The sequence below is a fragment of the Octopus bimaculoides genome, chromosome 2 (assembly GCF_046866305.1).
Source record: "Octopus bimaculoides isolate indiv1 chromosome 2, ASM4686630v1, whole genome shotgun sequence".
Classification (NCBI taxonomy): domain Eukaryota; kingdom Metazoa; phylum Mollusca; class Cephalopoda; order Octopoda; family Octopodidae; genus Octopus; species Octopus bimaculoides.
In genome coordinates this window covers 63,329,390-63,354,387 of record NC_142929.1, presented here as the reverse complement: position 1 = coordinate 63,354,387, position 24,998 = coordinate 63,329,390, and the positions used below count along the sequence as shown (strand labels likewise).

Here is a 24,998-nt window from a genome sequence, read left to right as displayed (position 1 = left end):
CCTTCTCCGTTTCATTCTGCAATATTTTCTTCTTTCTATTTTTTATTTTCCTTTTTTTTTTCTTAGAGATCGTTTCTAAACTAATCTCTCTCTTGTAATTGTAAAGCCAAAGGCCATTCATAAATGCCATGAATTAATCAAGACGTTGATATGACTTCGTTTCTAAAAAGCTTATTTATGAAGTAATTGAAACGCTCTGCCAAGATTTCGGTTGCGTTCAATGGGAAGTGTCTAAATGAGGAATTATAAACTGGCAAGCTGTCGTCAACAAAGCAAAGAGCGAACCGTCTGCACTTGTTTTCGACTTCATTTCTAACAGACTGAGATGTGCTGATTAATTGAATGGTTTAAAATTGCAACAGTTAAGTGTGGAATGATTGGCGTCTCCGATCGGCCTGTCGTTTTCTGGTAACTTATCAAAACAAAGAGGAATAATGATATGTCTCGGCTAAAATATTGCTATATGGTTAAATTGACGAATGGATGGATGGGTGGACAAATAAAGGAATAAAGGAATGGATGAATGAATGGATATTTGAGTAGTGGGAATGAACAGTTAGAAGAACGAATTGAAGAACACAAAAAATAACTTCATGAGTGAGTTGTTGGTTATATGGCTGTTTGTTTTTGAGCAAAATTAAGTATATCCATATAAAAATATGATCTCGAAGATACACTTTTAGAAATGTATGATTATCTAGTTAAGTGTGTCTGTGTCTGTGTTTGTCTGTGCGCGTGCGTATATGTGTATGTGTGTGCCCGCGTGTGAATGCATTATGTGTAAGTTCGTTCATTTAAAGTGTTCGGTGTTTGATAGGTGGTAAGAAGCCAAAATTAGTAATACATATAAGTAGAGCAAAAAAGGAAAAACAAACTCAAGGCAAAGCATTGGTTTAATAAAACTTATGCATCACTAAAGAGATTTGCGTGAGAATGCCTCATAGATGTTATCATATCTTATTGATGATGTGTTTCATCCCTTTAAAGAAAGGAAGTTACAAACCTGTTGACCGTTTTCATAGCAATCTGGATGTTTTAAAATGAACACATTGCCTCTTAAATTATTAATAGGACGTAATTTGAACACTGACCCAGCAATAGATACTTTTCACAGCAAAGGTTAATAGAGATTTCTAATGAAGAATTAGTTTCCTCTCAAATCATGGCACAAATTCAAATACCTAACATCTTTTAGGGCTTCCCTGCGGGTGACGACTTTAAAATGATGATCTAAAATCTTGCTGGCAATCTGATGGCGACTCCCTACGGCTTTTCGACCAGAATGACTGCAATTTGACACGAGACAGATCAGAGAAATTAAAAAGCAGCTGCGTTAGGCGACTGAACCAACGTATACTCAGTGTTTCTGATAATACAGCTAATACTATTGATTATCTATATTTGTGTGCGTGTGTGTACGCTTCGATGAGTGTGTGTGTGTGTGTGTGTGTGTGTGTGTGTGTGTGTGTGTGTGTGTGTGTGTGTGTGTGTGTGAATTGAATGAGGCACGTCAATCAACAAATAGTACGGACATCTGTCAAGCAGCAACCAATCCATTGATTAGTCTTTCATTTTTATTGCTAGGTAATTATACGTTTATATGTATATATGTACATTAGTGTCTGATACAGTATCTGCGTAATGATGAGTACTTTAAAATCTACTGTCTTAGCTCATACAGAGATTTAAGCTGGACTTGGGCCCAAGTACATGTGTGTGTATATATGTATGTATGTATGTATGTATGTATGTATGTATGTATATATATATAATATACATATATATATATATATATATATATATATATATATATATATATATATATATATATATATATATATATATATACGTTGGTCTGTGCGTGTGTGTGTGATTGTGTAGATTGCTTGAAGTGGTGTACAGATTTTATATATTGAGAAAAAGGAGGTAGCCAAAATTTGGGACAACTATTTATTTAGCGCTTTCCTCTAGTTCCAGATTCATCAGGGATGATAGTTTTAGAGAAAATTGATGCATTATATATATATATATATATATATATATATATATATATATATATATATACCTATATTGTGTGTGAGTGTGCATGCGCGCGCGCAAGTGTGTGTTACAATGTGCAGTGAAATTTTGGAGGCTTGATTACAGGGAGAAGAAAAGGAAGAAAGCAAGAGAGAAAGGGGTCTTTTTCTGGAATAGTCGACATTGTATTGTATTCTATGGTCAGTTGACATGCTATCCAACAGTAAAAAGGGGTGTTTTTCTAGGATATTCGAAGTTGATGACAGATCAAGATGTTTATGTTTTTTCAGTCATTTCCTTATTATTATTTTCTGGTGTTTTTCTTTTGTCAGTTGTGTTATCCATCTGTAGAAAATAGGCTCTATCAAAATTACTTTGGAAGGCCATTAAATGTGACTGACTGTTTAAGCAAAGATATATGTGAGAGAGATGCAGAGAAAGGGGGAGAGAATTTGTGTGTGTGTGTGTGTGTGTGTGTGTGTGTGTGTGTGTGTGTGTATGTGTGTGTGTGTGTGTGTGTGTGTGTGTATGTGTGCGTGTGTTTGTGTGTGTGGGTGACTCGTTTCTAAAATGAATTTATCCAGTTATTTTAAAGGATTTCTCATGTGTTCATGAATATTTTTTGTTCCTTTATTATATGTTTAGTTTAGATCAGAATATTTTTGATAAAACGTAGTTCCATTGCCTTCCGGTACTTTATGTCATCTCTTGGGCAATCTAGGTGCTGTTTCCACATATTTCCAGATGCTTACTCAACGGAATCATAGATTTGCCTGAGCAAAGCTGACCTGATTTTAAAAAAAACGACGATATTACGGGTCAATGAAGGAGTCTCTGTTGTCATTGGTCTTGGAAAAAGAGCAACACAGTCTCTTACGTTGGCACTCCGTCACTTACGACGTCGAGGGTTCCAGTTGATCCGATCAACGGAACAGCCTGCTCGTGAAATTAACGTGCAAGTGGCTGAGCACTCCACAGACACGTGTACCCTTAATGTAGTTCTCAGGGATATTCAGCGTGACACAGTGTGACAAGGCTGGCCCTTTGAATTACAGGCACAACAGAAACAGGAAGTAAGAGTGAGAGAATGTTGTGGTGAAAGAGTACAGCAGGGTTCGCCACCATCCCCTGCCGGAGTCTCGTGGAGCTTTTAGGTGTTTTCGGTCAATAAAGACTCACAACGCCCGGTCTGGGAATCGAAACCGCGATCCAATGACCGTGAGTCCGCTGCCCTAACCACTGGGCCATTGCGCCTCCACCAGTCTCTTACGAATTACATCCTATTGTACTAAGACACAAAGGACGAACAAGTAATATAATTTAGAGAAAATGGAGACCTTTCGGATGCCTTTGATCATTGGTGTAATCAGTCAGTACTTATCTTATACGCCATTCCACCTTGATGTTTAGCAATACAGCATTTGCAACTAAAAGATTAAGTATAACAATATATGCATAAGTCATTGCACCAGATCAATTCCTGAAGCTAACTTGGGATCAGATTCCATCTATAACCCTCTGGGTATTTTCCAGACATAATATAACAAGAACTACATTATCCAATGCATCCTTCACAATATTTTGCTTCATCTTTGTTGGTTCTTAGTTGAAATGTGCCGGATTTTAAACTTTTATGCCGTCGTTGTTGCTGTAAGTCTCCAGGTTAATAATGCCGACCGTGGCCATCCAATGTTTGTTTACAGCGATGGTATATAAGAGGTTTTTTTAAACGATACATCTTCAACCCCCTTTTTTAAAGAGAATTGAGTGTGATTTAAGAGAGATTTGGCTACTATTTCTAACAGGTCACGGAATGATTGAGCTGTTGTTGTTGTCGTCATTGTTGTACATATTGATGCTACGGCTGCTGCTATTTAGCCACATTGATCAAACTATTGATCAAAGGGTTTTTAGTCATGGTCATCAACTCATTTTCAAGCATATGGAATCCTGCTTTTTTAAGATGGTTGTTTATTTAGCCACTTATGTAGAAAAACTTTGGTTTCGTAGAAGACAAATCTGCAAATCGGCCCAGTCTATCAAGAGGATCGATCAACTAACCATCTTTAACTTGGCAGAGCAGGCAGTGTTCCTCTGTTTCGTGGTTGTGGCGAAGGGGTTCATGTGATAGATGAGGTCGAAAGGATTGAAACAAATTCTTTCCTCCTTGGATTTTTTAAAGTTCCACTGGGAAATGTGTGTGTGTGTGTGTGTGTGTGTGTGTGTGTGTTTGTCTGTGTGTATTCGTGCGTGTGTGTACGTATGCACACACTTACGCATACTCTCTCTCTCACATTCATCCACTCGCACGTACCAATGTTAGACTTTCTTTAAAAAGAGACAGTTTGGTCAAAATGATCAAAGGGACAGCACCAAACAGCACAGACTAGAAAATACCATCACATATAGAATTAAATGCTTCCCAAACTTCTAAATTTATTACATCCCACGCACACAAGCCTGATTTTGATCACTTAGTATTAGCAACGTTAATAATTGTAATTATATTTGTGACAATAAAGCAAAAAATTTAGACAACGGTATTTGAAGTGGAAGAATGAGCGATGCAGGAAGTGTGGGCAATAGTTAATATCTGGGAGTTCTCTTACGTTTCTTAACTCTACGTACTTCTGAGTGATATCGGGTATCCGTTTAACTTACTGTTCTCTGTGTTGAATTTTCCCTCCCTTTCTTGTGTAAACGCCACATGTAGCAGCCTTTTAATTATATTTGGACTTGTCATTCCAATTGAATTGTGATACACTTAGCTATTTACAACAACACGTCCCCAAATGTTAGGTTCTGGTCAAAGGAATTATTGTACACAAGTACGTATATTTGAAGCAATTAACAACGGTATCAGCAATAGCAGCAGCAGCAGCAGCAGCAGTAGTAGCAGTAGTAGCAGCAGCAGCAGCAGCAGTAGTAGTAGTAGTAGTAGTAGTAGTAGTAGTAGTAGTAGTAGTAGCAATAGCAGCAGCGAGCGTTGCAATTATCCAGACATATGCCAGTTTTATTATTGTAAGATTTCAAGTTGTTGCTCTTGTTATACAACAGCTACTTGAAATCTTGGTCAACCCTTGTCCGAGTCATACGTCCTAGAAGACGTGATCAGAGACGTTCCAGCTATGCTTATCCCGTCATTATTCTCAGACTTTGCATGATTTACTATTTGTCAAAATGTCCTTTCCTACTTTTAGGAAAACAACTGCAAATTGTTTGCTATTGCTTCACTAATCAAACTTAGAAAGAAGAAAGCTTTATAAAAGTCAATAACCACACTGATAATGTATATGTTTACATACTAAGAATATAATCCGAATAAGTCGTATAGGAAATGACATTCCTTCATAAGCGATGGCTTTTATAATTAAAGCAATCACTTGATGGAAAATGTAAAAGAATATTTCCATCAGAGCATCATCATCATCAGTAACTTCATGTCAGTGGAAAGTTCATGACAGCATTGATGCAAGACAGATAGCCGGGTCAATAACTGTTTTCAACTGATCCGCATGTCGTCATCTCTTGGATCGTTTGAAACACAAATTGCTTCTACGATAGTCGCTGAATCAGATGTAATTTCATTAATTCCTCAGTCTATTGGAAATAATTGTTTCGAAAATGAAATTCGGCTTTGATTGCAGAAGAAATAGTTGAATATTTGCAATGGGCGGGAACAGAACTCGCGTGAAATTAAATCGCAAGATCTAAGGTAAAAATGAAAAGAAATGCTAGATTCCAGGAATTCTATAACACTGCTGATTTCTGTCAAAGCAATTTGATATTTAAAATGCAACTGCGTTGAATGATGTGCCATGGTGTAAATTACAGAAAGGTAACTCTACGTTACGAATATTTTCAAGTGGACTTTAAAAGGACAAATTATATCTGAAGATTTACTTGCTGGTAGCATATTATTGTTCCCGTTTCTCTTTTCAGTTCTTCTTCTTCTTCTTCTTCTTCTTCTTCTTCTTCTTCTTCTTCTTCTTCTTCTTCTTCTTCTTCTTCTTCTTCTTCTTCTTCTTCTTCTTCTCCGTCTTCTTCTTCTTCTCCGTCTTCTTCTTCTTCTTCTTCTTCTTCTTCTTCTTCTTCTTCTTCTTCTTCTTCTTCTTCTTCTTCTTCTTCTTCTTCTTCTTCTTCTTCTCCACCTCCTCTACCCCATCCTTTTTTCATCCTCTTACAATATTTATTTTCGTTTAGTGGAAAGTTTGACAATTTGATTTGAATGTGTTACAAATAATGTTACTAAATCTGAAAGTGGGATTCATCGTAACGCTAAAGAATTAATGAGTGAATTACATCCAAGCGATGATCAAGTATGTTCTACGTGGTTGAAAGTGTGAACTCGACTGGCAAATCTGTCTACATTTAGTTCATCTGAAAAAGTTTGTTTTCTGAGTATTTTCACGTGAATAAGCTTGGAGGCATCCACGTTCATATAGAAGTGATAGGAGTGGTTAGGTTCACTCAAAGTAAATGCGTGCCAAGACACTAAAGTGCATCAGAAAATAATAAAAACATATAAGAGAGGTCAATTCTTTTCTTACGTGAGAGGATTTGATCACTGAATTGTAAAACACCAAATCTGTCTGAAATTTTCTATTTGTTCGGTAACCATCAAACCAATTATTCTTTGTAAGTTCTAAACTTGCCCAGTTGCCAGTAAGACAACACACACACATATATATAAATATTTCGCTTAGGCATAGCGACAAACATTCCGTCCTCCACTCTCCCTACGTTCACCAAAATATTTGTCACTATATATACGTATCTGAACCACATACATATGCGTGACTGCATATATGTATACACACACACGTTCTCTATCTCTGTTCTGTGTGTGTGTGTGGTTGTGTGTATGAATACCCTTTGTAGGGGCACATATAAATCTATGTATGTGTGTATACGTGTGCTCGTCTACCCATGTATCTCTGATCTCCCTGCGTGACTATATGTCTGCGTAAGTTTTTCTTTTTTTAAAAATTCCATTCTGGTATAAATGCTTGCATATTTTGCATACTTTTTTCTACATTTGGACAGATCTCTCCTTAGACATCAACATCAACGTTTTCACTCCTAACGCCTGTATGTTCTAAAAATCTAATTTTCCCAAATAAAGTCCGCTTCATAATCAAGGCTCTGACGAAGCTGTAGGACTCAACTAAGTCCACCACATCCTCTAGCAGAAACAGCTGTAAGCTAATGAAGTTCATTACATAACCTTTGTTTCTTTCCGGTGTCATCTTTTTGTTCCTATATATATATATATCGTTGCTATTATGCAAAAGTTCAAAACGTTGCTTTTTCAAAAAACGAAAAAAATAGTTTGACCATTCCATAGCAAAACCGTTGTACTATACTTTGACATTTTTGGATATCTTGGTAACTCAAGCAGCTGGAGATGCGATAGTTTGACCAAAAGAACCGGCTATTGCAAGCAAAAGTGAATATTGAAAAACATGCATTTGACCAAATTTGGACATACGACAGTTTAACAGAATAGCAATGACATATATAAATATGTGTATGTGTGAGTGTATGTGTGTGTGTATACACATACATGCATACATACAAACACATAATCAAATGCACACATATATACATATATACAAGAGAGTGCTGAAAAGTTCCTGGCTTTTGGTAAACGAAGACACAGGAGCATCAGTGAAGTATGATTTTATCCATCATATTCCTTTCTCAGATTCACTCACTTACAGCAGCGGTTGTTCAGTTTTTCTAAGCCCTGTAAAAGAACTCGGAACGTTAGGCCTCCAATCAGGCCTTTCGCGACACCCTTAAAGCCAGAAACTTTCCAGAACGCCCTCGGACGTTTGTATATAAACACATTCTTCCATATCGATCTATCCAGTCAGCCAGCCTTAAATATATATATACATAGACTCCTATATACTTGCATACATACGTGCGTAAACGATCGTGCGTGGGTTTGTACATAAGAATGTATATGGACGAGTATTGCAGTTATTCCATCAGTTTAATTTGTTTACTCACTGAAATTATTTAAGTATTCTAAAGACACGATTACAAGTAATTCTCGTGTAGATTCAGCATGACACAGTGAATGATGAGGCTGATTTTAAATTACAATAATAGTTTGTACGACGAGCTTCTACGTAGTTTCCGTCTAATCCAGAGGTTGTCTAAGGGTGTCCGACGGACTCCGTTGGGGTCGGTGAGGAATTACAGGGGTCGATGATAGCGAAGGGGTCGGAGTGCAAAAGACCAGCTCATCGTGATGAACTGCTTGAAATACTTAGTCAGTGCCATGCTCATCCCTGACATTGATGTTATCTATTTCAATGAAAGACACTCCAGCAATATGATGCGTTTTTCCTTTTTTCTAACCGTAAAAGCATTTTCATAAAAATTGAAAGTTTAATACTGTTTATTCGTACATGTAGTTTTAAATTTAAAAGAGTGTCGTCTTCAATAGAATTTCTCAGTTTGTCGTACTTGTTAGACAACATTTTAATTGCCATGATCAGTACCCGGTACGCATTTAAGATATGGTACGGTAGGGTAGGGTATTAAGATATTCTAAATGACGAGAGTGGTCGATGCGGAATGAGAAGTGACTAAAGAAGGTCGATGGTCGAAAACGTTTGGTGACCCCTAGTCTAACCAGTGTCCCTCATAAGCTTCGGGTCGACCCAAGAGCAATTTTAAAAGATATTTGTCTAAGAAGCTACACGATGAGATCGAAACCAGAGACTTACGACTGCGAAATGAATTAAGCAACCACTCGACCATGTCACCGACACACATACGTATAATGATAGAAAACCAACTCAAACCAAGTTACATCAACAACCCACATGCTCTTCCTTCAAAAGATTATCCCGTAGTTAAAATATTTCCGGAAGGTTCCCACCGTTTTCCGGCGGATCGTTAAGTCTGAGTTTGCATGCGATTGTTCAATTTACGTGAATAGAAAAACTAGTTTATTAACTGTTGCACCAGCATCAATCAGCTGTCATCAATGACTAAACAAAAGCTTTCGGTTGAAATAAACCCAAAGTCATATACAGAACAAGGTCATAGACACGTTGGCTTTCTTCGTTGAATACTCGACATTATGGAATACAAATAGTGATAGAAATATCTTTAAGTATAGCCATTACTAAATATTTACATTGTTCTTCTTTTCTAGAGTATCCCTCTCCTTTTTATTGTTCTGGATTTTATATGTGTTTGTTTTTTTTACTATTATTGTCCATTTAATGTTTACAAAGAAGTTAAGTTTCTGAACGAGTCTGCACCTGATGTGCTATCAAAAGGCACGTGCAACTGCATTATATATATATACACATACATATATATATATATATATATATATATATATATATATATATATATATATATATATATATATATATATATATATATATATATATATATACATACATATATATATATATATATATATATATATATATATATATATATATATATATATATATATATATGTGTGTGTGTGTGTGTGCGTGTGTGTGTGTATATATAGGCGCGAGCATGTCTTTGTGGTAAGAAGTTTGCTTCTGAACCACATGGTTCCGGTTTCAGTCCCACTGCGTAACATCTTGGTCAAGTATCCTCAACTATAGCCTCGGGCCGACCAGATGCTTGTCGGTGAATTTGATAAACGGAAGCTGAGAGAAGCCCGCCGTATATGTGTGCGTGTATGTATGTGTGTATGTGTGTGTCTGCCCTTGTACTTATGTTTGTCCCCCATCACCGCTTGACAACTGGCGCTGGTGTGTTTACGTCCCGAAACAGATTTGCAACAGAGGGCGATAGAATAAGTACAAGGCTTAAAAAAGAATAACTCCTGGTGTCGATTTGTTCAACTAAAATCCTTCATGGCGGTGCTGAAGCACCGCCTTTTGTCGAGCAGCTAAGTTACGAGAACGTAAACGCGCCAGCATCGGTTGTCAAACGATGGTGTGGAGACAAACACAGACGCACAAACATACACAAGCACACACACACACACACACACACACACACACACACACACACACACACACACACGTAACACATATATGTATATATATATATACACACACATATATATATATATATATATATATACATATATATATATATATATATACAACGGGCTACTTTCACTTTCCGCGCACAACGCTTTGGTCGGCCCGAGGCTATAGTAGAAGACACTTGCCCAAGGGAACGCGCAGTGGGACTGAATCCGGAACCATGTGGCTGGTAAGCAAGCTACTTACCACATAGCCACTCCTACATACACATACATATATTTATCGTAACTGTCCCATGAACGGGAACGTAAAACTCTGAGTAACAGTTCTGTGATAATTTTGCAGCTTGGTATTCGTGTACTATTTTTCCGCCTTCTTTTGCACTTATGTGATCACATCTATACATATATATATATATATACATACTTGCATATATATATATATATATATATATATATAGTATTAGGCAAAGGAGGGCGATAGAATAATTTTGTAATTTTGGATTTTATCCCTAATATTATATATATATATATATATATATATATATATATATATATATATATATATATATATATATATATATATATATACATATATATATATATATATACATATATATATATATATATATATATATATATATATATATATATATATATATATATATATATAATATAAATAATATATAAATATATACATATATACATATCTATATGTACATACCTACATACATATGTATATATACATGCATATATGGGTACAAGACATCAAAAAACGTAGGCACAACGAGAAAACGAAAACATAAAAACAAAAACATAGAAAACGAACCATTTTTCGAACGACGAAATGTTTGGTGAAGATCATAACAAATGTACATTGTTGAAAGTTCAGCCATATTGAGATTCAATTTAGAAAATTGTGGTAGAAAGAAAGAAACATGGAGAAAGAAAGAAATTGTTTTATTTTTTTACAATTCCTGTCGAGGTGAGAGTAGTTTTTTTTTTCACGGGTCTCTTCCCTTTCTTAGCTTGTTAAAGTTCCAAATGTTATAAATCCAAATCTCTTTCGACGCATATGATTTTACGGTAAAGGATCAACTTCTCATTGGGTATAATTTTGATGATGTTTTTTTTCTTTCTCGTCGATGTTTTGGTTAAAGTATTTTTGTTTTGGCCAAGTCTAGCATTTTGGTTGGTTGGCTTCCTGATGACGTCCATTTCTAATTGCCCACGGTCAAGGAACAAGTTCTGATTGGTTTCAGGTCTTGTGACGTCACTTATTTTGATCAAAAATATTTTCCGTTTTGGACAAAAATTTTTTGTTTTGCCAAAGTTCAGCATTCCACTTAGTAAACTCCCTAGCAGAGACTCGGTAACTTGGTTTTCCTGAGGGTCATCTAGCGTTCCAGTTGGTCGGTTTCCTTAAGAAGTCACTATTTGTTTTTCCTGGGATTTCTGATTTGATAGGAGAAAGATTTCATTGGTTTGGTCCGAGGTGACGTCAGCAATTGGTGTTTGAGAAGGTGTAAGGTGTTACTGTATAGTAACTTATATAAAATATGAGGATAATTTTTCGTGTCCGAGAAAGACGGTTCTGTAATTTGTTGACGAACACGTGCATAGATGATTTGTTTATAGTAATCAAATGTTCGTCCTGCACATTAGCTCACTCTCACCAGCAAATTGACGTTACCTGTGCCACTTGTTATGTGTTAAGTGATCGCAGAGCAACGTGAGATGTGGTGTTTTTCTCAAGAACACAATGAGGAACTCGGTCCGGGAATTGAACCACAGATCTTGTCATCGTGAGTGCAACACCCTAAACATTAGTCCATGCGCCCTCTTGCACACCATGCATGCATGAATTTCAGAAATAACTAAATGAGCTAACAGTGTTACTTGTCCATATGTCGCCGGAAAATCATTGTCAACTCTGTATCCGTTCAACTACATGTAGATCGGTCGACACACGTAACATTTTAAAGCTAATTTGACAATTTAAATGTTGTTCCCCATTTTAGTATTATGTTTACTGCGGGCGGAACAAACTCATGTTAGGTGATCGATCAACCTGCGACTGAAAAGAAGTTTAACGAAATTAGTTGGTGACTAGGCTAACTAGAATCTACACTTCATCCAGAGTTAATCTAGTAGATAACGTTTAATACAGGGAAATTCGAGAGAAAAGCAATTTCAAAAGTTTCTAGAAGCCCCAATGTAGTTGCTCGATCTACTAGAAATAACAGCCTCAGGGCATACACTAACATCTCTAAACAAGGACACAGTGGACTATACTAACAACATCTGTTAAAAATTACATTGTTGACATGACAGGAAAGCGTTTGAGATTTGGCTGATATATCAGGGATAACCAAGTGTGAAATAAAAAGAATAGGGACAGTTAACGTTTATACTTATCATATATACATCTGTTACAGATATGTGACAATGAACTTATGTGAATATATATACATACATACATATATATATATATATATATATATATATATATATATATATATATATATATATATATAATACATACAAATATATATATATAAAGAGAGAATGTAAATAAGGAAGAAGGATGTCCAGGTATCAATACGTAACGTCCGTTTCGAGCGGCTCCATTTAATCGATCAATGAAAACATTACATCAATTTGAAAGAAACCGCTCTCCTCAGAAGTAGGTGAACATATAGATTTCCAACATAAAGGATAAACCATTTTTAAAAAATTTATATGAATACTAAAAATAATGACCTTGTTTCCTTATGTTATATTTGTGGTAGGATGAGTTTAGAAAAATTGCATATCGCATTAAACCTACTATAATTTAGAGATTAGATTACTTTAGAGATTAGATTAATTTAGAGATTAGAGGAATATATATATATATATATATATATATATATATATATATATATATATATATATATATATATATACATTCCTCTACTACTCTGCAAATTATAGTAGGCTTAATAAGATGCATTATATATATATATATATATATATATATATATAGAGAGAGAGAGAGAGAGAGAGATAGATAGATATTTATGTGTATATGTTTGTGTAGTTTGTGTATATATATGCATATACATATAAATATTTTATGTATATATATGTGTGTGTATATATATATATATATATATATATATATATATATATATATATATATATATATATATATATATATATATATATATATCATATATACAGAGCTTGGACAAATTAATGGAAACACCTTAAAATTTCAAACAAATTTATTTTAATATGGGGCAGGACTACATTTGGCTGTAAGTACAACTTGAATTCTACGAGGTATGGACTCGTGCAAAGTTTGTATTGTTTCCAAGGAATTTTTGTTCATTCTTCAGCTGAAACAGTCTCCAGTTCTGATGGTAGAGGATATCGACTCCTTACTTGTTTTTCTAAAATGCACCATAAATTTTCAAGAACATTGAGATCTGGGGACGGTGGTGGCCAGATAAGATGTTCAACTTATGTTTCTCGTGCCATTCAGTAACAACTTTAGCTGTGTGAATTGGTGCAATATCATCCTGAAAGATTGCGTTTCATTCCGGAAACAGTTCCGCAACCATAGGATGAATTTGAGCAGATAAAATGCTTAAATAGTTTTAACTATTAATTCTGCCATGAAGGGAAACCATTGGTCCGGCGGATTTCCAAGATATAGCCCCGCACCAGATCATTAGAAATTTTCCTCCATGTTTAACAGCTGGAAGAAGGCAGTCTGGTTCAAATACTTCTTTTGGCTGTCTCCACACTTATACTCGGCCGGTGGTCGGTAAGGTAAAGGAAATAAATAACATTCTTCAACTGCTCTACGGCCAATTCTTTAGGTTTTGACTCCACTCTAAACGCTTTGCAACGTCTGTTTTTGAAAGTAGTGGTTCTCTGATTGCAGCCCTCTTTCGCAAAGGCTGTCATTACTTTCGAGACAGTACTTCTTGATACACCAAACATTTCGGCTGTTTTCCTTACGCTAACGCCTGTCATATGAGTACCAATAATTTGACTTCTGTGAGAGTCCGATAGATCTGTCATTTTAATAACCTTTTCTGATGATATCTGAAAAGAAACAGCAATTTTAGCAAAACATATTCAGCAACACTATTAATAAATCAAAAAACAAAAAAGTAAACAAGCTTTTGACGGTTTTATAGATATTTCAATATTATGATAGTATGATGCTAGGTGTTTCCATTATTTTGTCCAGCCCCTGTATATATATGTGTGTGTGCGTGTGTATATGTGTGTGTGTGTATGTGTGCGTGTGTGTGTATTTATATGTATATACGTATGCATATACATACATATATGCATATACATACATATATATATTTATGCATGCATATATATATATATATATATATATATATATATATATACACACACATGTGTATGTGTATTTGATGCATACTTACACATACAAATACACATGTATCGCATACATGCATACATACAGAGTTATATATGTGTACGTACATATGTACATTGCTTATACTTGAAAATATATGCGTCTATATTATGTGTAAGTGCATATGTATGTTTGTATATATAGATACATAGACAGGAAATTTAGCCGACATGTCTAACATGTGCAACGATTAGTTAGAGATTTAAAAAGACTAACGAAAATAAGTGGTTATATACTGGAGTGAAATCAAGGTTATAAATCCAATCTCTTCTACTTTACAGCCTCTTCTACATACACATGAAGCGATTTTATGAGCTTATGAGTTTTCATTTATATTGTTACCAGATCGATATTGATCATACAAATCATTTAATCAATAATACATATTTGACATAAAGAAATGAAAGTGATGTCTACCACAGTGAAGTATCCAGCAGCAGATGTTTGCTTCGATAATGCAGAGTTATAGAAGCAGCTGGTAACTTTTGTTTTGTAACATACAGACGTCATGAGAGAGTAAGAATATTAAATAATACTTCAAAGGATCCACAATACGAATTGTTTGTATTTCCTGTCTTTTGCTGAAATATGTAAGAGCTTTTCGTCCATTGATTGTGTCATTAAAACAGTCCGATTTTTGTCATAAGATACTGCTTAATATTTAACGCAGAGATCATTGACTAGCAGATTCTGTATAGTACAAAACAAAATATATTGTGGTAATTAGTTTTGCTCTTATATGTTGTGAGTTCAGATCAAACCAGAGTGACCATCACATTTTAACTTTCCGATGAGGATAAATGAAATACTAGTCAATGATTATAGTTAACCTATAGAATCCATTTCCAAAATCTGTAGTTTTTCTTCCTAACTAAAGGATTAATCTTTAACATAGTTAAGACTGATGTATGGCATGGTTGGTAGAGAGAGATGGGGGAAGGGATGGAGCTATTGCCTGGTAGCATTTAAGTATGTTCCTTTATACTCTGATCTGATATTCTGTCATATATGAGTCTCCCTTCAGACTCTCGTGGTTTCCCTTAAAAGTTCGAGGCCTCATGCTAAATTTAGGCATCGATATCTAATGCAGTGAAATGCCGTTTCTGACAGAGATGATAGAACTGTGGAGAAAATAATACCTTGTGTTATGTAATGACGTTCTGAGTTCAATTCCATTTACCCAACTTAGCATCTTCCTTCATTAAATAGTAGCTTTGTGCCAAGTTGGAAAGCTTTGTCCTATCCGTTGACCTTCCTACTACCGGTGTCCATGGAATATGAACTAATAATATACCACTATACCTCAACAGTACAAAAACTAGCTTTGTGCACAATCAAAACTGTGACGGGAGCAATGAAGCAAAAGACAACTTCCTGAAAAGCCTAATGTGTTGCATTTTTAATTCCTTCTGAAAGATGCATTATTGCCAGAGTCGAGAATTAGCTACGCAGTTTCGTTTCAGCTTCTATGCATGGTAAGGCTTCCTTTACTTTTTAACTACCTCTGTAAAAGGAAAAAAAATAATAATTTACTTCTTCAATCCCAAAATGGTGGAAGGCTAAATCCACATAAAAACTCGCTTCAATATCATTATGGAGTCTAAGGCAGTGAGCTGGTAGAATCGTTACCGCTCCGGGAAAAACGCTTAGTGATATTTCCAAGTTTACGTTCTGAGTTCAAATACCATCGGGGTCGACTTTACTGTTCATCCTTTCGGGGTCAATAAAATAAGTACAAGCTAAACACTGGGGTCGATGTAGTCAACTTACCCCCTCCCCCGAAATTGCTAGCCCTATGAAAAAATTTGGAATCAATGATCATTATGGAGTCTCAAATTCATTGTCTATTTCTTATTTTCTTTATACTTAGATTGATTGTATTAGCAGTAGTTGATGTGGTGGTAGGAGGAGCAGTAATAACTAATGTTATATATATATATATATATATATATATATATATATATATATACGTTCTGGTAGTAGCCATTATAAATTTTGTATCGTTGCTGCTGTTGTAGTCCCGAAGGAACAGAATATTTTCCAGTTTCAAAATATCAATGATATTCAGTAAATAAATATTGTTACAAAGCATTTGACAGTTGAAGTGGATATGGGATCATAGGATCAGGAGACACAAAAACATCAATCCATTGGAGTTTTATTCGGTAGCAAGTGTCCAATATGAAGAGGTCTTTTTGAATTAGACACGTGTCGCCATAAAAATGATGTCCTGTTGGTCACTATGAAATATTCCTTTTGCATGCGTTGAGATTTCTGAAGAATAAGGAGAAAGCAGTATTGTAGAGTGCATCTTAATTTAATAACCGTTAGTGGTGATCTGCGCATGGACGAATCTATCGAGGGTGGATGTTTTGTGCGTTTTGTCAGCATCTGTCCACCAGACATTTTGCTTTCATTCCGTTCTCTTGTACAACACAACACATTTGACAGCAGAGTACTAGTAAGATAAGAAAACAATGACGTGTTACGTGGGAAAAGACGGGGATAAAATGGGGAAATAATAGTGGATTGAAGAAGGGAAATAAGTGATAAATAAGAGCAAACGACGGGCAAATTGAGTGAAGAATACAGAACTAGAAATTGAAGTAGGTGAGTCGGAAGAGGAAATAGGAAATTAAATGATGAATGGAGTGTGATGGAAGTAGATAACGGGGAAGTGGAGATAGGAAAAGGAATTAGAGAAATTAAAGTTTTAAGAGTATTCAACGTTTAACTAAATAATGAAAATATCAAGTTAAAACAATGTTAAAAAATATCAACGGACAAAACAAGACCGATTCTCTATTTTCGCAGGTTGTCGCTGTCTGTCGTTCTGTCATTCATTCCCTTTCCCTTACTAAGTGCACTTTATCTATCTCTCTCAATCTCTCTCTCTCTCTCTCTCTTTCTTTCCCTCTCTCTCTCTTTTCCCCCCTCTCTTTCTTCCTCTCTCTCTTCCTCGCTCTCTTTCTCTCTCTTTCTCCCACTCTTTCAGAATGTTTATAACTGCTTCCCCCGTATATTTGCTTGTCTTTCTATCCCTACCCGTTTACTCTTCCTCTTATTTATCCCATTATTTGTATTACATACTTTTGTGTTCTTAATTATTTTTTACCTATCTATCTATCTATCTATCTATCTATCTATCTATCTATCTATCTATCTATCTGTCCGTCTGCCTGTCTGTCTGTCTGTCTGTCTCTCTGTCTGTCTGCCTGTCAGTCTGTTTGTCTGTCTGTCTGCCTGTCCGTCTGTCTATCAAGTTCTACCCATCTGTTTAACAATATACATCCATATGCATATATGTATATATAAACACACACACACATTCACACACACACACACAAACGCGCGCGCGCGCATATATATATATATATATATATATATATATGATAGTTATTGGTATCCAGTAGACTCAAGGTGGCAGGTAAGGCTATATAAGTGTTATGGAAGGGCCGTAGTTAAACTCTCGGTTCGATAATAATACGAGTGAGGAGTCTATATATATATTTATATATATATATATATATATATATATATATATATATATATATATATATATATTCCTTGTTTGAACTCAAACATTCACCTCGACTTTGCCTTTCATGGTGGTTGAGTGCTGATACTTCCAAGTGCACCAATTACTATTGGTATCGTCTACTCTCTTCATTGACCACAGCTTTCGTATTTCCTACTTTAAATCGTCATAGTTGTTTATTTTTCTTCTTTCACATTGATCCTGTAGTCACCGGGACATGCTACGTCGATTATCATGCCTGTTCTTTCTTCTTTATTCCCCACAACAATGTCCGGTTTCCAACGTCTGGTTAGGGGACCGCACTGGATCATTGTATCCCACAGGATTTTGCAATTCTCCGGACTTCTGGAGTTTGTGGATAACGTTTTGCTCTTTGTAGGCCGTGATTTCAACAGTTTCTAATGGATCATTCTTGCCACATTGTCATGACGTCTTTCGTTTTCGCGTTGTTGTTGTAATTATTATTATTATTATTATTATTATTATTATTATTATTATTATTATTATTATTATTATTATTATTATTATTATTATTATTATTATTATTATTATTATTATTATTATTATTATTATTGTGGAGGCGCAATGGCCCAGTGGTTAGGGCAACAAGACTCGCGGTCGTAGGATCGTGGTTTCGATTCCCAGACCGGGCGTTGTGAGTGTTTATTGAGCGAAAACACCTAAAGTTCCACAAGGCTCCGGCAGGGGATGGTGGCGAACCCTGCTGTACTCTTTCACCACAACTTTCTCTCACTCTTACTTCCTGTTTCTGTTGTACCTGTATTTCAAAGGGGTCAGCCTTGTCACACTCTGTGTCACGCTGAATCTCCTCGAGAACTACGTTAAGGGTACACGTGTTTGTGGAGTGCTCAGCCACTTGCACGTTAATTTCACGAGCAGGCTGTTCCGTTGATCGGAGTGCCAACCACATTATTATTATTATTATTATTATTATTATTATTATTATTATTATTATTATTAATATTATTATTATTCGGTAGTCTTATTTTTATCAAGTGCTTTCGCTGCACTACCGAGCGCAGCTCTGTGTGTCTTAGATATGTGCTGTGGTTTGCTGTGATGCTCTCATTTTTCTGTATTGAAAGGTGTTTTACGTAGGATGTGCGCAGTGCCTAGTAGTGCTACTTTTTGTATGTTATATATACTAGTTAGTCCTGATGTTTTTGTTATGTATTTGTCTGAAAATTTTTTTATCATACTTAATGCGCCTACTATGATGGGAATTTTTTTTTTTTTTTTTTTTTTGAAGTCCACATTTGAGTTGCTTCTATTTCCAGGTCTTTGTATTTTGAAAGTTTCTCCATTTCTTTTAGCGAAACGTTGTCATCTGCTGGTAGTGATACATCAATTAGAAAGAATTTTTTCCTTCATGATCTCTGACAACTATATCTGGCCTATTGGCCTTAATTTCTCAGTCTGTGTGTATTGGCATATCCCAGAGTATGGTTGCTTTCTCATTTTCTTTGACCTTTTCTGGTGTGTGTTTATGCCATCATTTTTCTGTTGTTATTCCATAGTGTTGGCACAGCTTCCAGTGTATATAGATCCCAACTTTGTCGTGTCTGTGAATATATTCCTTCTTAGCCAGGACTGGGCAGCCAAAGACAGTATGATTTATTGTTTCTTGTCCATCTGCACATATTCTGCAGTTAGTTGTATTTCTTTTGATTACATGTTTTTTGGTAATTTCTGGTGAGGAGGCTTTGGTCTTGTGCTGCAGCTAAAAATCCTTGAGTCTCTGCTTTGAGTCCTGAGCTTCTCTGCCATTGTTGTGTTTTTGTTTTGTCTATGTCGTTTTTTGCCATCAAGGGGCTTATCTTGTCATCGTTTTATCATGATCCGTTGCTGTTCCAGTTTTAGTTTGGCTTTCAGTTATTTTACAGCTTTTGTGTTTCTTCTTTTCTTCATAGTTGATAGATACTATGCCTTCTTTTTTGTATTAGCTTCCTTTAAAACTGAAAATTTTTCGTTCGTGTTTTGTGGCTATTTGTATTAGTTTTCTTTGCTTTTGATGCAGGTATTTCTGTCTTATTGTGGTTATTTTGTAAGAGCGTTCTATCTGTATAAGGCCTCTACCACCTTCCATACATTGTGTATATAACATTTCTGTATCAGATTTTGGGTGGTGCATCCTAATTCCTGTCATTTATTATTATTATTATTATTATTATTATTATTATTATTATTATTATTATTATTATTATTATTATTACTACTACTACTACTACTACTACTACTACTACTACTACTACTACTACTACTACTACTACTATTGAGTGAGAGAGCAGTGCATGTCATCAAAGTGACACGGGTAAATTATACGAAGCCCAGTATACCCGTCTGATAAGAGTACACCAGACACATGCATCACTACCATATATGCACGACATGGTGATCTCATATCAAGATTAGCAGGGCATAACCTTGCAGGTGGGGCCCAGTTAGAATTTTCTTCAGGTTGAGTACCCCATCCCGCTCAAAAGGTCACTGAATGAGTGTTGTTTAAGAATGTTGAACGAAACACCCATCTTTCCAAAAGTGAATTATCCAAAGTCCAAAGAATTGCTTTCAACACATAGCTATGATGCTCCCCACTACTTCTGCTCCTGATCAGACATGCACATATTGTCAGCCACTAAAGGACGTGCTCAGCTGGTTAAGGTCAAACAAATGACAAGCAAATCTGTGGAGAGCCAGTGCCTGGGACTGCATGAAGGCATTTCTTCTTCTTCTTCTTCTTCTTCTTCTTCTTCTTCTTCTTCTTCTTCTTCTTCTTCTTCTTCTTCTTCTTCTTCTTCTTCTTCTTCTTCTTCTTCTTCTTATTATTATTATTATTATTATTATTATTATTATTATTATTATTATTACTACTACTACTACTACTACTACTACTACTACTACTACTACTACTACTACCACCATTACTACTATTATTATTATTATTATTAATATTGCTATAATGTTTGAGTGAGAGAGCAGTGCATGCCATCAAAGTGACATAGGGGTGAAATATACGAAGTCCAGTATACCCATCATGACTACCCGTCTGATAAGGTTACACCATGCACAAGCATCACAACTATATGTTTGTGGCATAGTGATCTCATATCAAAATAAACAGGGCATGAGCCTGCTGGTGGGGCCCAGTTAGAATTTTCTTCAGGCTGAGTACCCCTTCCCGCTCAAAAGGTCCCTGAATAAGGGTTGTTTAAGGATGTTGAATGAAACATTCGTGTTTCCAAAGGTGAATTATCCAAAGTCCAAAATTTCCTCTGAACACATGGTTATGATGCTCCCCACTACTTCTGCTCCTGATCAGACATGCACATATCGTCAGCCACTAAGAGACATGCTCAGCTGGTTAAGGTCAAACAACTGACAAGCAAATCTGTGATATTGAGCAGAATACTTGTTGTAGCCCATATTTTATACCACGACAAAACAATGACATGATAACGCTTCCAATCATTTAAGATCAGAAACCATGTGAGCGTATTATTATTATTATGTTGGTTTTTTCCTTCTTTCTTCAAATTTTCTTCCATTTTTTCGCCGAGTGTCTTCCGTACACCTAGGGCAAAGAATCTCATTGTATGCATTTCCAGTTTACACACGCAAATTCACAGGTAAAATATGTATTTAAGAAAAATTAATAAATAAATAAATTCATGAATGGATGTTGTTTTTACAGCGATAATGCTCTTCTCAGTACATGAGTCGTTCCAGTTAACACGATTTTTGCACTTCATTATTATTATTATTATTATTATTATTATTATTATTATTATTATTATTATTATTATTATTATTATCATTATTATTATGAAGGCAGTGAGCTGAAAATATCGTTCAAGCGTAGAACAAAATGCTTTGCGACATTGCTTCTGGCTTTACGTTCTAAGTTCAAATTCCCCCGATGTCGACTTTGCTTTCCATCTTTAGGGGGTCGATGAAATATGTACCAGTTGAGCACTGGGATCCATATAATCGGCCTGCACCCTCCTGCAGAAACTTTCAGGCATTGTGCCTATAGTAGAAAAATAATGATAATCATTTTATTATTAATTAAAAAATTATAATATTTTAGACACACCAATTTTGAGGGGATGGCATTTGTCAATAGCATGGACCTCAGTAGTTTATATTATAGAACTCTACAGGCAAGGTTGACCACAGCCGGATTTGAACTCAGAATATAGAATAACCATAATTACATGTCACAAGGCGTTATGACCGACGTTGTAATGATTCTGCCAACCTACCACTGAATTATGACTTCGTCTCACGAGGCCACATTCGTTAGGAAATACAAAGCTGGCGATGAAATGGATCTCAGTACTTGACTAGTAATAACTTTTACCGGCTTCATAAGAACGACTGAAAAAATTAACCTATTTTTTACATTATTATACGTGTGTGTAGTATTATGCGCGCGCGCGTGTGTGATAGAGAGAGAGAGAGAAACAGACACCGAGACAGAAGATAGACAGGCTGACAGACATACAGACAGGCGGAGTCAGAGACGGAGACAGACAAAGAGAGTGTGAGTGTATGTGCCTTAAATTATATTAGAAAGATAGATAGATAGATAGATAGATAGATAGATAAATGCGAAGTGTTCAGATACATGTGTTGGTATATGTATGTGTATGCTGTGCACATATGTTCATATTAATTGATATGTGTATATATGTGTGTGTGTGTGTGTGCATGTGTATATATATATATATATATATATATATATATATATATATATATATATATATATATATATGCACATAGTACTTGCGTACATATGCATATGTGTATGTGTGTACGCACGCGCACGCGCGCATGCGCATATTTAATGAGGGAAAGGGAGATTTAAAATATGGAAGAGTGTTAAGAAGTATTCAATGAAAGAAAGAAGCAAGAGAACAGAGTGTTGAAAGCTGACGACAGAAATAGAATGGAGTGTCTTAAGGTCTTCGTTTAGGTTCGGAAAAGCAAGCTTGTGCAAAGTGGGGGTGGGGCGCTTTACAAGGGAAAGTACTGACGCGTGAAAAAAGGTTAGTCAGGCGTCTATTTGGCCATTGACCCTTCCGGTGTTAGACAGGGAAGAAGTGATGGTGGTATAGAACGTTAAATGAATCAGTATGTCCCGATGTACGACGCCTGCATCAAATATCCATTACACACTTGATCAGGAACACCACCGTTTCAATTAATAGGGTAATATGGCAGCCATTTTCTCTGAATGTGTATTTCTTTTTTTCTTTCTGAACGTTCGTTTTTTTTTTGTATTTTTGTTTCCTTTGTTTATATCTTATATTTCTTGCTGATGTTACTGTTTTTTTTTTTTGTTATTCTGTGTACTACTTCCAATTTAACGCATGTTTTATATTGTGTTTTTTTCCCTTTAATGTATTTTTTTTATAAAGCTTTTTCATTGCTACTTGGAGTCTCAGACTGTATTTAAGTATATATGTTTATGCGGTGTCATGGGATTTCAGATATACTTATACGAATATATATAAAGATGCATGTATGCATTTGAGTAATGTTTTATGAGACTGCATATGCATATTTCTATATATGTACAGCCCCCAACACCCCCAAACACATCATACACAATCACACACACACACACACACACACCAATGCTTGTGTTGGGAGGGGCGTCTGTATGCGTACATGGAGTGGTCGACAGCATATTCGATGGAATAGTTCATCGCTACAGGATGACACACAGCTGTTTAATACGCAATCAACATAACACTGTTTCCTGAATTCAGACTAAGGGTGATATGTGTCACTGGCAGATTTATAATCTGGCTCTATTCAGGGTGTATTCTGAGGTTCAGATTTGAAAACTGAGATAAAGGTGTCATTTCAAAACTGGAAAAACTGTATGACGTTGAAGGTTTAGACTAGATATGAATTTTAAAGGATCTAAGTTTCTTGCTGTTGCGTATTCTACTTAACTCGCTTGTGCTCCAAACACTAGATATATAAAATGGCGGTACACAATCCGTACAGTTCAATTTTCTTCCTATGTTACTGGGAGGCAATTATTAACCTCAGATATATGAAGAAGAAATCCCAACTGAGTCTTAATTTCTTCCACAACGCTATAACAATTAACTAGATATTGTAAAGCCTGAGCCGAATCCACCACATTAATGGCATCTGTTATAATCATACAGGATTCTATATAAATACAGGTTGCAGGATCAAACTGTACACCTCTTCATCCTTGCCTTTGTTTATTTCTAATAAATATTTCTTAATTCTAATGAATATCATTGTCCTCTCTTTCTATAGATTCACCAGATGTAGAGATTAATTTAAGGTCACTATAATCTATGTGATATATACATAGGACGTTTCGAAATATTTGTCTTAGTAATGTATCCGTGTAGTATCTCAAGTTATTCGAAAGCTGACATAAAATGTACACTATTAAATCATCGATAGCATATGGTGGATCGTCTTCTTGAAATGACAAGATATCATCTTGTGGTTTATAATCACCATGTACGTGCTGAGCACTCAATTAAATGCCTATACACCCTGAGCAAAAAAGTAGACTACTTGTAAAATAAATAACTATTTACCACGAATGTTCATTTCTGTTAACATCAAATCGTTTATATTCAAATTTAAAAAAAAAAAAAATTTTATGCCTGTTCGTAACCAATATTTTTGTTCCAAACATGAATACCTTATAGAAAATGAATGTTATAACTCATGGCCATATCACGCTGAGAGCACCGGTTCTCGTCCGATCACCGAAGTTAAGAAACGTCGAGCCTAGTGAGTACTTAGATGGGTGACCGCTTGGGAAACCTAGGTGCTGTAAGCGTCCCACACTTAGGCGCAGGAGTGGCTGTGTGATAAGTAGCTTGCTTACCAACCGGGTTCATTCCCACTGCGTGGCATCTTGGGCAAGTGTCTTCTACTATAGCCTC

At 35.6% G+C, this 24,998-nt stretch overlaps 1 protein-coding gene and 1 pseudogene across 3 annotated transcripts in view; both read left to right on the top strand.

The window, feature by feature from the left end:
- Positions 1 to 24,998, top strand: part of LOC106875051 (photoreceptor-specific nuclear receptor) — a 341,048-nt gene that overhangs the window by 223,561 nt on the left and 92,489 nt on the right. The window lies entirely within an intron of this gene.
- Positions 24,774 to 24,892, top strand: LOC128247170 (5S ribosomal RNA; annotated as a pseudogene).